Consider the following 13,819-nt stretch of genomic DNA (forward strand, 5'->3'; position numbering starts at 1 on the left):
ATGCATATTCCCTTCCCCTTCCTTGTCTGGCTTCCGCAGGGGCCATTCCCTCCAGGACACCCTGGCCCATTCTTCCTTCACTCCCAACACTGCACTTCACAGTCCCACGACATCTTCCCCTGCAACCATTGCAGGTATAACACCTGTCCATTTACCTCCTCCCTCCTCAGTATCCAAGGGCCCAAACACACCTTCCAGGGGAAGCAATACTTTAACTGCACTTCACACAATCTAATCTGCTGCATTCACTGTTCACAATGTGGTCTCCACTACATTGGGGAAATGAAGCATAGACTGGATGACCGCTTTGCAAAACATCGACGTTCTGCTTGCAAAATAAGCCCTGAGCTACCTGTTGCCTGTCACTTCAAACACACTACCCTGTTCCATGGCCAATATCTGTGTCTCTGGTCTACTGCAGTATTCCAGCGAAGCTCAGTGCAAGCTGGAAGAACAATACTTCATTTTCCGCTTGGGGACTCTGCTTGTCCTCCAGAATCAATATCGAGTTCAATAATTTTAAGGCCTGAATTCCCCCATGTCCTAGCCCCCCACCACACACACCAGACCTTTGTTATCACATAGTCATCCATTATATACTACCTATTGTTAGTCACTAACAGTCTCCATTAACAGCTAATCACCCCCACAGTCAGAAAGTTATCGACTCCTTTGGCTGTTCTTCTGTCTCTTTGTGCCCAATCCCCACCTATTGTTTACTCCTTACACCGTCTCCCATCCTATTTTCTGTAGATAAACCAACATTTTCCTAGCTACTATCAGTTCTGAGGAAGCGTCACTGGACCTGAAACGTTAACTTTGATTTCTCTTCACAGATGCTGCCAGACCTGCTGAGCTTTTCCAGCAATTTCTGTTTTCATTTAATTTTATCAATTTCTCTACATTTTTTGACAAAAGGCAATTTATTTCAGTTGGCCAGAGGGATGCTATTTGTATTTGTGCTAGCATTGTGGGTTTTATTCCCATTCTGACTGATCTTGAGATCTACCTCTGTCCTGCACCTGAGAGTGGAAAGCAATGGCAAATCACCACTGACAAAAACTGCCAAGGGAAACAGCTTAGGCTGAAGTATCAGGAGACAATATCCAAGGAGCTGTCTTCAGGCAGAGTGCACATGAAGGAGGTAAAACAGCTGGAAATCTGAAACAAACAAGAGAATGTAAGATAGACTCAGTCATTCAAAATATGAATATGAGTTGGCTACTAAAATATTCATCCAGGCATAGGGAAACAATTATTGTGAGTCTCGGCCCGAAACGTCAGCCTTCATGCTCCTATGATGCTGCTTGGCCTGCTGTGTTCATCCAGCTCTACACCTTGTTATGTCAGATTCTCCAGCATCTGCAGTTCCTACTATCTCTATTGTAATGTGCAGATGATTTAATGCTGAAATGTCATCATGCTAATATTATTTTATCTGCTTAGGCTGTGTTCATGTTACTAGAATGGTTAATATTGATGAGATGAAATGCCATGGATATTTTTGTATTAGTCCAAGATTATTCTACCCCAACGTTAAGTTCACCTGGACCATCTCCAATACCTCTCTGTCTCCATCTCTGGCAACCACCTAGACACCGATATCCATTTCAAGCCCACCGACTCCCACAGCTACCTAGAATACACCTCCTCCCACCCACCTTCCTGCAAAAATGCCATCCCTTATTCCCAATTCCTTCGCCTCCGCCGCATCTACTCCCAGGATGAGGCATTCCACTCCCGTACATCTCAGATGTCCTCGTTTTTCAAGAACCGCAACTTCCACCCCTCAGTGGTCGAGAACGCCCTTGACCGTGTCCCCTGCATTTCCCGCAACTCATCCCTCACACCCCCTCCCCGCAATAACAACCAAAACAGAATCCCCCTCTTCCTCAGATCCAACGCATCATCCTCCGACACTTCCGCCATCTGCAATCCAACACCACCACCAAAGACATTTTTTCCTTCCCACCCCTATCTGCTTTCCGGAGGGACCACTCTCTCCGGGACTCCCTTGTCCGCTCCACACTCCCCTCCAGCCCCACCACACCTGGCACTTTTCCCTGCAACTGCAGGAAGTGCTACACCTGCCCCCATACCTCCTCCCTCACCCCCATCCCAGGCCCCAAGAAGACTTTCCACATCAAGCAGATGTTCACCTGCACATCTGCCAATGTGGTATACTGCATCCGCTGTACCTGTTGTGGCCTCCTCTACATCGGGGAAACCAAGCGGAGGCCTGGGGACCGCTTTGCAGATTACCTACTCTCGGTTTGCACTAAACAACTGCACCTCCCAGTCGCGAACCATTTCAACTCCCCCTCCCATTCGTCAGACGACATGTCCATCCTGGGCCTCCTGCAGTGCCACAACGATGCTACCCGAAGGTTGCAGGAACAGCAACTCATATTCCGCTCGGGAACCCTGCAGCCCAATGGTATCAATGTGGACTTCACAAGCTTCAAAATCTCCCCTCCCCCTACCGCATCCCAAAACCAGCCCAGCTCGTCCCCGCCTCCCTAACCTGTCCTTCCTCCCACCTCAAGCCCCACCCCATCTCCTACCTCCTAACCTCATCCCGCCCCCTTGACCTGTCCGTCTTCCCTGGACTGACCTATCTCCTCCCTACCTCCCCACCTACACTCACCTTCACTGGCTCCATCCCCACCTCTTTGACCTCTCCACCTATCTTCTCCTCTATCCATCTTCTATCCGCCTCCCCCTCTCTCCCTATTTATTTCAGAACCCCCTTTCCATCCCCCATTTCTGAAGAAGGGTCTAGGCCTGAAACGTCAGCCTTCCTGCTCCTCTGATGCTGCTTGGCCTGCTGTGTTCATCCAGCTCTACACCTTGTTATCTATTATTCTCAATCCTGCTGTCATATATCTTCTTTTGCAACTAAACATGCTTTTATATTTGGTGATTTTACAGTTCACATGATACAAGAGTAGTGGATCTACCGTGGTTTCTCGCATTTAAATCATAAAATTGCCTACTCCAGACACAGAACAGTGGGTCTATGAAAATTTGAATCAGATCAATTGACAGGATAAGGGAGACAGTTTGAGTAATATTCACCAAAGAAGCCAATACACAGAGTACATTTTCGAATAACCAAAACTAACACATTTAAGGGCGTTGTCCTCAGTTCACCTCCTGACAGCAATTTTGATCAGGCTTAAATTTTTTCCTGCATCTATTCCATATTAAGTGGAGGAATTGTGCGTGGAAATCAATATCTTTGGTTTTTACATTCTGCTTTTATAACTATAGCTAAACTTTGGGGTTAAGTGTAGTTTCATATTATTCATTAGAGGTTAAATAAGTCAGTAATGAGGTTCATAAACCAACAGCTAATCAATTTATGTCCTCTTCACTACTTACTTTCTGACCTATCTTTGTGTCATCAGCAAATTTAGCAACCATACCATCTGTCTCTTCATCCAAATCATTCATATAAATTGTAAAGGCCCCAGCCCTGATCCCTACAGCACATCACACATTTCAAAGAACAAAGAAAATTATAGCACAGGAACAGGCCCTTTGGCCCTCTAAACCTGCACCAATCCAGATCCTCTATCTAAACCTGTCACCGATTTTCCAAGGATCTGTATCCCTCTGCTTCCTACCCATTCATGTATCTGTCTAGATATATCTTAAATGACGCTATCGTGCCGGCCCTACCACCTCCGCTGGCAACGCGCTCCAGACACCCACCATCCTCTGCGTAAAGAACGTTCCACGCATATCTCCCTTAAACTTTTCCCCTCTCACCTTGAAATCGTGATCCCTAGTAATTGAGTCCCCCACTCTGGGAAAAAGCTTCTTGCTATCCACCCTGAATATATCTCTCATGATTTTGTAGACCTCAATCAGGTCCCCCCTCAACCTCCGTCTTTCTAATATAAATAATTCTAATCTACTCAACCTCTCTTCATAGCTAGTGCCCTCCATACCAGGCAACATCCTGGTGAACCTCTTCTGCACCCTCTCCAAAGCATCCACATCCTTTTGGTAATGTGGCGACCAGAACTGTATGCAGTATTCCAAACGTGGCCGAACCAAAGTCCTATACAACTGTAACATGACCTGCCAACTCTTGTACTCAATACCCCGTCTGATGAATGAAAGCATGCCGTATGCCTTCTTGACCACTCTATCGACCTGCGTTGCCACTTTCAAGGTACAATGGACCTGAACACCCAGATTTCTCTGTGCATCAATTTTCCCCAGGGCTTTTCCATTTACCGTATAATTTTCCAGGGCTTTTCCATTTACCGTATTTCCTCTTGCCTATTTATGACTTCTATCCATTTCCTGTTAGGCAACAAATCTTATATCAATGCTTATATGTTAGTCCTTACACCTTGAAATTTCCACAATAGTCTTTGATGTTGCCACTTAGCAAAGTCTCGGAAATCTAGGTACAGTACATCCGTTGGTTTCCTTCTGTGCACAGCACGTTATTTCCTCAAATAACTCCAATATGTTCATTAAACATGGTTTTTCTTTCACAAAACCATGTTGACTGTGATTAATTAAATGAATTTTTCTAAGAGCCCTTTGGATATTAAGCTAGCTAGCCTGTGGTTTCTTGCTTTGTCTCACATGTTTTATGTGATCGTAATGGCATTTATTTTAATTTAAGATATTAGTCTTGGACCTGCTTTACTCTCCCTCAACTTGAATATAAAATTTGATTATATTATGACTGATACTACCTAGGGGTGCCTTCACTATGAGGTCATGAATTCCATCTCATGCAATATATAGGCCTATTAGACTTCTCCAAAAACTTTTTTATTAGCTTGCCCTCAACCTTAACCCATTGTTTCCTGTTCATCTGCCAACTTTCTATTCATACTGTTACATTTCCTCATATATAATGCAGCTGTTTTTTTGTTATGACCTTCCTGTGAGAAAACAGTTTGAACTCCTTCTGAAAATGCATCTATGCCAAAGTTAATACTTTTCCTTCATCAATATAGTCAGCAACTTCACTAAAAAAATGTATTAACATTTGTCAAGCACCAACAAAGATTTGACAGGCCGCACCACTTTAAAATCCTTATATAGCAATATGATTTTTTTTACTTTCCCCAGAGAATTGCAAAAACGAGGCCTACGATGGGCTGGGGATTTGCCGGCAAAACATTAAGTGCATTGAGTATTAGAAATCCACAATCTGGTATTTGAATTTGGCAGCCATCCTATGAGTTTTAGATTTTCTGTTACAATATAACTTGACTAGATAATTATTGACAGCATGAAAATACATCAGCTAAATGGATAAGAAATTAGTTATGTTAATGTATATTATGTGTATTTTAATAAGTCAATAAAACCAAAAGATTTAGGAGCAGAGTTAGGCCATTCAGCCCATCAAGTCTACTCCACTATTCAATCATGGCTGAAATGTTTCTCAACCCCATTGACCTGCCTTCTTCCTGTATCCCTTGATCTACTTACTAATCAAGAACCTATCTATCTCTGTCTTATGGACACTTAATGAGCTGATCTCAACTGTCTTCTGTGGCAATGTGATCCACGGATTCACCGCCCTCTGGCTGAAGAATTTCCTCCTCATCTCAGTTCTAAAGGGTCATACCTTCACTTTGAGGCTTTGCCCTTGGTCACAGTCTCTATTACTAGTGGACATATCTCCTCCATGCCCACTCTATCCAAGCCGCTCAAGTTCAACAAGATTTAATGAGATTCCCCCTCATCCTTCTAAGCTCCATTGAATGCAGACCAAAAGTTCTCAACTACTTCTCAAATGAAAAGCCCTTCAACCTGGTGATCATTCTTGTGTACTTCCTCTTCTTCCAAGGTCAGCATATCCTTCATTAGACATATGGCCCAAACTTGGCCACAATATTCCAAATGCGGTCCGTCCAGAGCCTTATCCAGCCTCAGCGGTATATCTCCACTCTTGTATTCTAGCCTTCTTGAATTGAATGCTAACATTGCATTTACCTTCCTAGCTAGCAGTTGGACTTGCATTATTACCTTCAGAGAACCCTGAACTAGAACTCCCATGCCCCTTTGTGCTTCAGATTTCCAAAGTCTTTCCGCTTTTAGAAAATAGTTTATGCTTCTATTCTTCCAACCAAAGTGCATAATCATACACTTTCTCACATTGTCTTTCATCTGCCACTTCTTTGCCCACTCTCCTAGTCGGTACAAGTTCTCCTGCAGCCTCACAGCTTTCTCAACACTTCCTGTCCCTCTACCTATCATTGTGTCAACTGCAAACTTTGCAAAGGTGCCCTCAGTTCCTTCATCTAGATCTGACCCCTGTGGAACTCCAATAGTCACTGGCTGCCATCCTGAAAAAGATCCCTTTAACCCCACTCTTTGCCTCTGCCAGTCAGCCAATCCATTATCCATGCCAGCACTTCACTCCTAACTCCATGGGCTCTTATCTTATTTAGCAACCTCCCGTGAAGCACCTCATCTTCTGGACTGACTGGCTCTCCCATGTGTAACTTGGTCATTACCCCTCTGAAGAATTTTAACAGATCTGTTAGTATGGCCATGTACTCCATAATCTCATTCTTAATAATGGACTTTAAAATCTTAGTAATGACTGAGATCAGGCTAAACAACTTATAATTGCCCAACTTCTGCTTCCCTCCCTTCTTAACCAGGGGAGTTATATTAGCCATTTTGTAGTCCTCTGGAACTGTTCCTTACTCCAGTGATTTCTGAATGATCACCACCAATGCTTTCAGAAGCTTCTCAGCTAGCTCCTTCAAAATGCTGAGGTGTAGTCCATCTGGCCCAGTTGGTTTATCCACCTTCAGACCTTTCAGCTTCCCTATTTATCTTTTCCTTAATGACAGCTACTATTCTCACTTCTGACCCCTGAGTTTCTTTAAGTTTTGGTATGCTACTCTTGTCTTCCCCCGTGAAGACTGAAGCAAAATACCTGTTCAGTTCCTCTGCCATTTCTTTATTTCCCCATTAATTCTTCTCCAGCCTCATTTTCCAACGTCCAATGATAGGCTTGAAATCAACTTCTTTTTTGTTTGACTATGGATATACTGCAATTTGGCTGTGTCGAAGATTTTACTCCAGAGATATTGCTTATAGAATTTAACAGTTTCCTAAAATTGCTATAGAACTTAACATATAATATGAATGTTTCCCTTGTCTGTCTATCATTGAAAGGTTTATTGTGTAAACCATAGTGAATACTCTTCAGAACAACTAATTGGCAGCACTGTAAAGTGCTTTAACACTTGAGGGGGCAAAGTGATACTTCTGTAGTCTAGCTCACTGTTGAAGAACCAAAGGAGGTCTTAAAAGGTATCTGTCATTGCATTAGTCTAAATGCTATGCAATGCAAGCTGTCTCATGGCTGACATTATCTTCACCAATTCTAATAACAACTTTGTTCCATTCATCCTGATGATTTTGGAAAGACAGGATTATCCTTTGCTACATTCAGTTCTATTTGTTACTTCACAATGGTGTTTCATGAACTCAGGAAGTCTGTGGGTCAACTGGGAATGAAATGATTTGTTAATTAGAAAAAGGCAAACTGAAGGGTGGTAGCCAGTTTGCTGAATACATGGCTCAGCTACCCGTACCTGACCATTTCAATGGCCATGACTCATTCACAGAAATCTGACAAGCTAATAATCTCAATCAGTTCTGGTTTGCCAAATTTGCATCTGAAACTGGGGCTGTGGGGCAGTGCATCATGGCAGAGGAACTTGAGAAGAGGCAGCAGGCCACTTTACTTTTGTGGAACCTGGAGCGTCTTCTAGGATAGAAGTAACCTGTATAAGAAGGACGGATTGCACGTGAATTGGAAGGGGACTAATATACTGGTGGGGAGATATGCCAGAGATAGTGAGGAAAGAGATCAATCTAGGACTTGCGCAGTTGAGGAAAGGAGCCAGTCAAACAGTCTGGGCAGGCAGAGAATAAGGTAGGACTGATAAATTAAACTGCATTTATTCCAATGCCTAACAGGTAGGGCAGATGAACTCAAGGCATGGTTGGGAACGTGGGACTGGGATATCAGAGCGATTACAGAGATGCAGTTCAGGGATGGACAGCATTGGCAGCAAGCGATTACAGAGATGCAGTTCAGGGATGGACAGGATTGGCAGCTTAATGTTCTAAGATATAGATGCTATAGGAAGGATGGGGGGGGGGAAAGAGAGGAGGGGGAGTGGCATTTTTGATTAAGGATAATAATAAAGCTGTAGTTAGGGAGGATATTGCTGGGTATACGTCCAGGGAAGTTATTTGAGTGGAACTGAGAAACAAGAAAGGGATGATCACCTTATTGGGATTGTATTATAGATCCCCAAATAGTCAGTGGGAAATTGAGAAACAAACTTGTAAGGAGATCTCAGTTATCTGTAAGAATAATAGGGTTGTTACGGTAGGGGATTTTAACTTTCCAAACATAGACTGAGGCTACAACAGTGTTAAGGGCTTGGATGGAGAGGAATTTGTTAAATGTGTACAGGAAAATTTTCTGATTTAGTATGTGGATGTACTTACTAGAGAAAGTGCAAAACTTGACCTACTTTTGGGAAATAATGCAGGGCAGGTGACAGAGGTGTCAGTGGGGGAGCACTTTTGGGTCAGTGATCATTATTCTATTGGTTTTAAAGTAGTAATGGAAAGGATAGACCATTAAAAGTTAAAGTTCTAAATTGGAGGAAGGCCAATTTTGATGGTATTAGCCAAGAACTTTCAAAAGCAGATTGGAGGCAGATGTTCACAGGAAAGGGGACAGATGGAAAATGGGAAGCCTTCAAAAGTGAGATAATAAGAGTCCTGTTAAGGTGAAGGGCAAGGCTGGTAGGTGTATGGAATGCTGGATGACTAGAGAAATTAAGATTTTGGTTAAGGATAAGAAGGAAGCATATGTCAGGTATAGACATCAGAGATTGAGTGAATCCCGAGAAGAGAATGCAGGCAATAGGAGTATACTTCAGAGGGAAATCAGGAGGGCAAAAAGGGAACAAGAAATAGCTTTGGAAAATAGGGTTAAGGATATTACAAAGGGATTCTTTAATACATTAAGGACAAAAGAGTAACCAGGGAGAGAATTGGGCCCTTCGAGAATAAGCAAGGGCTGCTTATGTGTGGAACCACAGGAGATGGGGAGATACTAAACGTGTATTCTGCATCAGTGCTTACTCTGGAGAAGGATATTGAAGCTAGAGAACTTGGGGAAATAAATGACGACAACTTGATAAATGTCCATATTACAGAGGAGGTGGTGCTGGATGTTTTAAAATTCATAAATGTGAATAAATCCCTGGGACCTGATTAGGTTTACCCTAGAACTCTGTAGGAAGCTAGCAAAGTCATTGTTGGGTCCCTTGCTAAGATACTTATATCATCAAAAGCCACAGGTGAGGTGCCGGAAGACTGGAGTTTGGCTGATGTGGTGCCACTATTTAAGAAAGGTGGTAAGGAAAAGCCAGGGAACTATAGACCGGTGAGCCTGAAATTGATAGTGGGCAAGTTGTTGGAGGGAATCCATGTACAGGATTTACATGTATTTGGAAAGGCAAGGACTGATTAGGGATAGTTAACATGACTTTGTGCATGGGAAATCATGTCTCACTGACTTGTTTGAGTTTATTGATAAAGTAACAAAGACGATTGATGAGGGCAAAGCAGTAGATGTGATCTATATGGACTTCAGTAAAGCGTTTATCAAAGTTCCTCATGGTAGACTGGTTAGCAAGGTTAGATCACATAGAATACAGGGAGAATTAGCCATTTGGATACAGAACTGGCTCAAAGGTAGGAGACAGAGGGTAGTGGAGGAAGGATATTGTGAAACTTGAAAGGGCTCAGAAAATATTTACAAGGATTGGAAGGGTTGAGTTATAGGGAAAGGTTGAATAGGCTGGAACTATTTTCCCTGGAGCATTGGAGGCTGGGGGATGACATTATAGAGTTTATGAAATCATGGGGGGCATGGGTAGAGTGGATAGACAAGGCCTTTGCCCTGCGGTGGGGGAGTCCAAAACCAGAGAAGATAGGTGTGAGGGAAATTTATAAAAGGGACCTAAGGGGTAACTGCCAGAGGAAGTGGTGGAAACTGGTAAAATTACAACATTTAAAAGGCATCTGGATGGGTATATGAATAGGAAGGGTTTAGAGAGATATGGACCAAATGCTGGCAAATGGGACTAGATTAATTTAGGATATCTGGTCAGCATGGAAAAGTTTGACTGAAGCATCTGTTTCCATGTTTTACAACTGTATGACTCTGTGGCAGCTCATGCTCATGCTGGTCAAGCAAAACTAATTTGAAGACTTACATTTGGGCATCTTTTACTTGTTTACCAAGGTCTGCTGAGTATGATGGCGTTAATGCCATTGTGACAGAATTAGCAGAGGGTCTTCTCTCGATCATACGATTGCTCTTTGCCTTGTTTCATGAAACTCTCACCTAATTCAGATGAACATCCTACCAGCAGGTGGGACAAGAATAAAAATGGACAGTAACTTTAACACTGTGATTTTCACATTGTTGTTGGTGCTGCCCCTTTTAATTTTTGTTACACTCAAACAAAGCCAGCTTAAACAAAATTGGAGAATAAACATAAAATGGTTCTGACATGCTTAAATACTTAACTAATTTATTAAAATGTATTATGCTTGGATGAGAATCATGGAGCTTTTCTTTGCTGATATAAAAGCCAAACACAATCTAAGTTAAAACACAAAGAACATCATGAGTAGAAGATAATAAACTTGCACTTTTATATGTGAAACAATAGATTTTAAAGAATAGCTGAAGTCAGATAATGGCCTGAAAAAAAGTTATATTGATCATTAACACATTATTATCCATTTTAATGCCAATGTCAATGAATGATAAACCAATTAATTTGTCTGAATGGTTGAATTAGGAAGTTTATTTATTTTAAATTCAGTGACAGAGTTGGCACTGTCTTATAGACTTCCTAAGTTGTAATTCTACTTAACGACAAACATTTTCAACTTCTTCCTTTATATATCTTAATGATGATCATTACCAAGGATTGTTAAAACTGTAATGAAGAGAAGCTGTATCCAATTAATGCAAGTTTAAGGCATATGTATAGCTTTGTTTTATATCTTTTTACATATGTGGACTCAGTTGTTTTGTCCAGATCAACTCATAACTGAACGCATTAAATTTTGAGCAAGTTGCAATTCTAGCATTCAAAAGATGACATTTTCAGACTATTTTATATGTTTTATAGTATTAAACCAGCAGAAGCCTTTATTATGAACATGAACCTGATCTGAGTTATTATCTTTCAAAGTAGTGAATGCCTATATTTGCAATATCTAGTCTCATCAACTCTTCCTGGAATTGTACTGCTGTGAACAGTTTCCATTGACCCTTGATGTAAGTCACGTATCAGCTAAGGCATTATGTGTTCATTTTTAATAACAAAAAAAACACATTTGCTCAATAATAGCCTCATTTTAATGTATCAAGAATAAGTAGTGAATGTAGCTTTGATACCACATGGTACAACTGAGAGGAAAGATGGTGGTATTTATCTTCAGACTAAATTTACAATGCAAGCATTTTATGGCTTTGTTCTGCATCTCATTAAGCAGCACAGCCTTGTTAAATTCTAGTATTTATTAGAATGGATCAATTCCTGCTTTTCCCTCCCCTTTTGGCAGGGACTCTGATGACTGACAGGAAACAGCAAGATCCACCGTCCCTCATTTCCCAAGTTTGCGACATAGCTTTTTCAGCTTTAAGTTGAACAATTACAGGAAATTGAGAAAGATGGAAATTGGTTCCTCGAAGGGTTTTGAAATATAGCATGGACACGCCAAACTAAATGGTGGTTGCTTACACGACCATGAATGAGAGGAAACTATCCACATCAAGTGCTTTATTTTGATTGACTGGGTTGACAGCAGTTCACATTGTCATTTCCTTAAATTGGTGGACATGCACCCTCCCAGGATACACCTTCCACCTAACAGTTCCTATACATTTTATGATTATTTATACACTCCCAGGATTCACTGGGAGTGACAGCAGTCTACTTTGTACCTTTACCATTTAAAGCCGCAGGAAATAGAGGAAAAAGTGTCTCCTTTTATTAAGGATATCATTTGTTGGATATTTTTGTTTTACATTCAAAATAGCATCAATGGGAAAGTGAAGTATATAACAAAAGGACTTAAGGTTGGATATGTGTATCAGCTGTGCATGAGTTTGAACACTCTCACCTCTGACTCAACAGGCTATGAGTTCAAGTTCCCATTCAGAGTTTGGGTGCAGAAATTTTCATTTAAAATCTAAGCTGAGACTCCAGTGCAGCACTGGAGGAGTGCACTGTTATTGATTCTACCTGTTATATGCCATATTAAACCAAAGCCCTGTTTGCCCTCTCAAGTGGATAAGAAAGATCCTGTGAAATAATATTAAAGTGGGAGAATTATCCAAATTGGCCAAGACATTAATTCCTCAGTCAACATCACAGTAACAGATTATTTGGTCATTAGCACTTTGTTGCTTTCCCATTATCATTGACCTTCTCACCAAGGTTTAAAATAAACTGGCACGGTGAATGAAGCCACCCTCAAAAGCCCTAGAAAATTCAATCAGACGGACTATCAAGAACAAACTTAGGTGAGATATAGCCTATGATTGGCAGAGCAGTGAGCAGTAGGTTGGTGAATGGAAGTGAATCAATTTGAGCACAGGCAGCCATGGTGAGAGGGAACATGAGGAAAGAGGACACTGGAGGGAGAAAGGTTAAAAGAGAGAGGCTGCTGAGTCCATTCAATCAAATGGGAGTTAAGAAAACTTTAAATCACTGACATAATGAATTCCTTGTAAATCAAAGTGAAGTCTCTATAGGCTCTACGGGGAACAAACATAATAAATGGTTTTGTAATGAACACTGTGTTAATTGGATAATTTTAATACCAAATTGTTTAACTTCATGCACAAAATTTTCATTTATGTGTTATCACATTTCAAAGCCTTTCACATACTGTGAATTATTTGAAGTGCAATGACTTTGTAAGGGACAAAAATCAATGAGTTTGCATATACTAAGGTCCCTACAGTAATGAATGACTTTATAGTGCTTTCTAAGGGTTTAGGATAGTCCACAATGCTTGGCAGACAACGAAATACTTTGGAAGTGTAATCATTGTTATAATTAATAGTGTAATGAGGTAAATGATCAGTTAATTCAGGGGACTCTAGGACAGAGGAACATTTGTAAAAATTAAAACTGGTTCTTTCAGAAGTGAAATTTGGGAACACTCCTGCACCCAAAGTGTGGTTTGTCACGCTCTTCAGCAAGTAACAACTGCTGCTCGATCTATCTCAATGCAAGTTCAATTGTTGAACTTAAAACAGTGATTAAGATCTGAAATGTAGTTAAAAAGTACTAACTAGCTTTAGAAATCTTCCAGCTTTGAGCTTATGTAATGAAAGCACTTAGCTTTAACCTCAACAGTGAGGAAGACATATTTAAGATGATGCTTTTTTATGTATTGTTGAAATATATTGTAGAAATATATATTTATATTTCAAGACTGTGGAAAAATTGGAAGATATGTAATGATTTGCATATTTTCTGGATTGATAAAGGTATTGTGTGGAATGAAGTTAATTGTTTATGAATGTGTACTGTTTATAGAAAAAAATCAAGTGACTTTGGAGAAAACAACCCAGCAAGACTTTAAAGGATACAGGAGATGGGACAACAAGGTGCAGGGCTGGATGAACACAGCAGGCCAAGCAGCATCATAGGAGCAGAGAGGCTGACGTTTCGGGCCTAGACCCTTCATCAGAAAA

Source organism: Rhincodon typus, chromosome 7, assembly GCF_021869965.1.
Source record: "Rhincodon typus isolate 14 chromosome 7, sRhiTyp1.1, whole genome shotgun sequence".
Taxonomy (NCBI): domain Eukaryota; kingdom Metazoa; phylum Chordata; class Chondrichthyes; order Orectolobiformes; family Rhincodontidae; genus Rhincodon; species Rhincodon typus.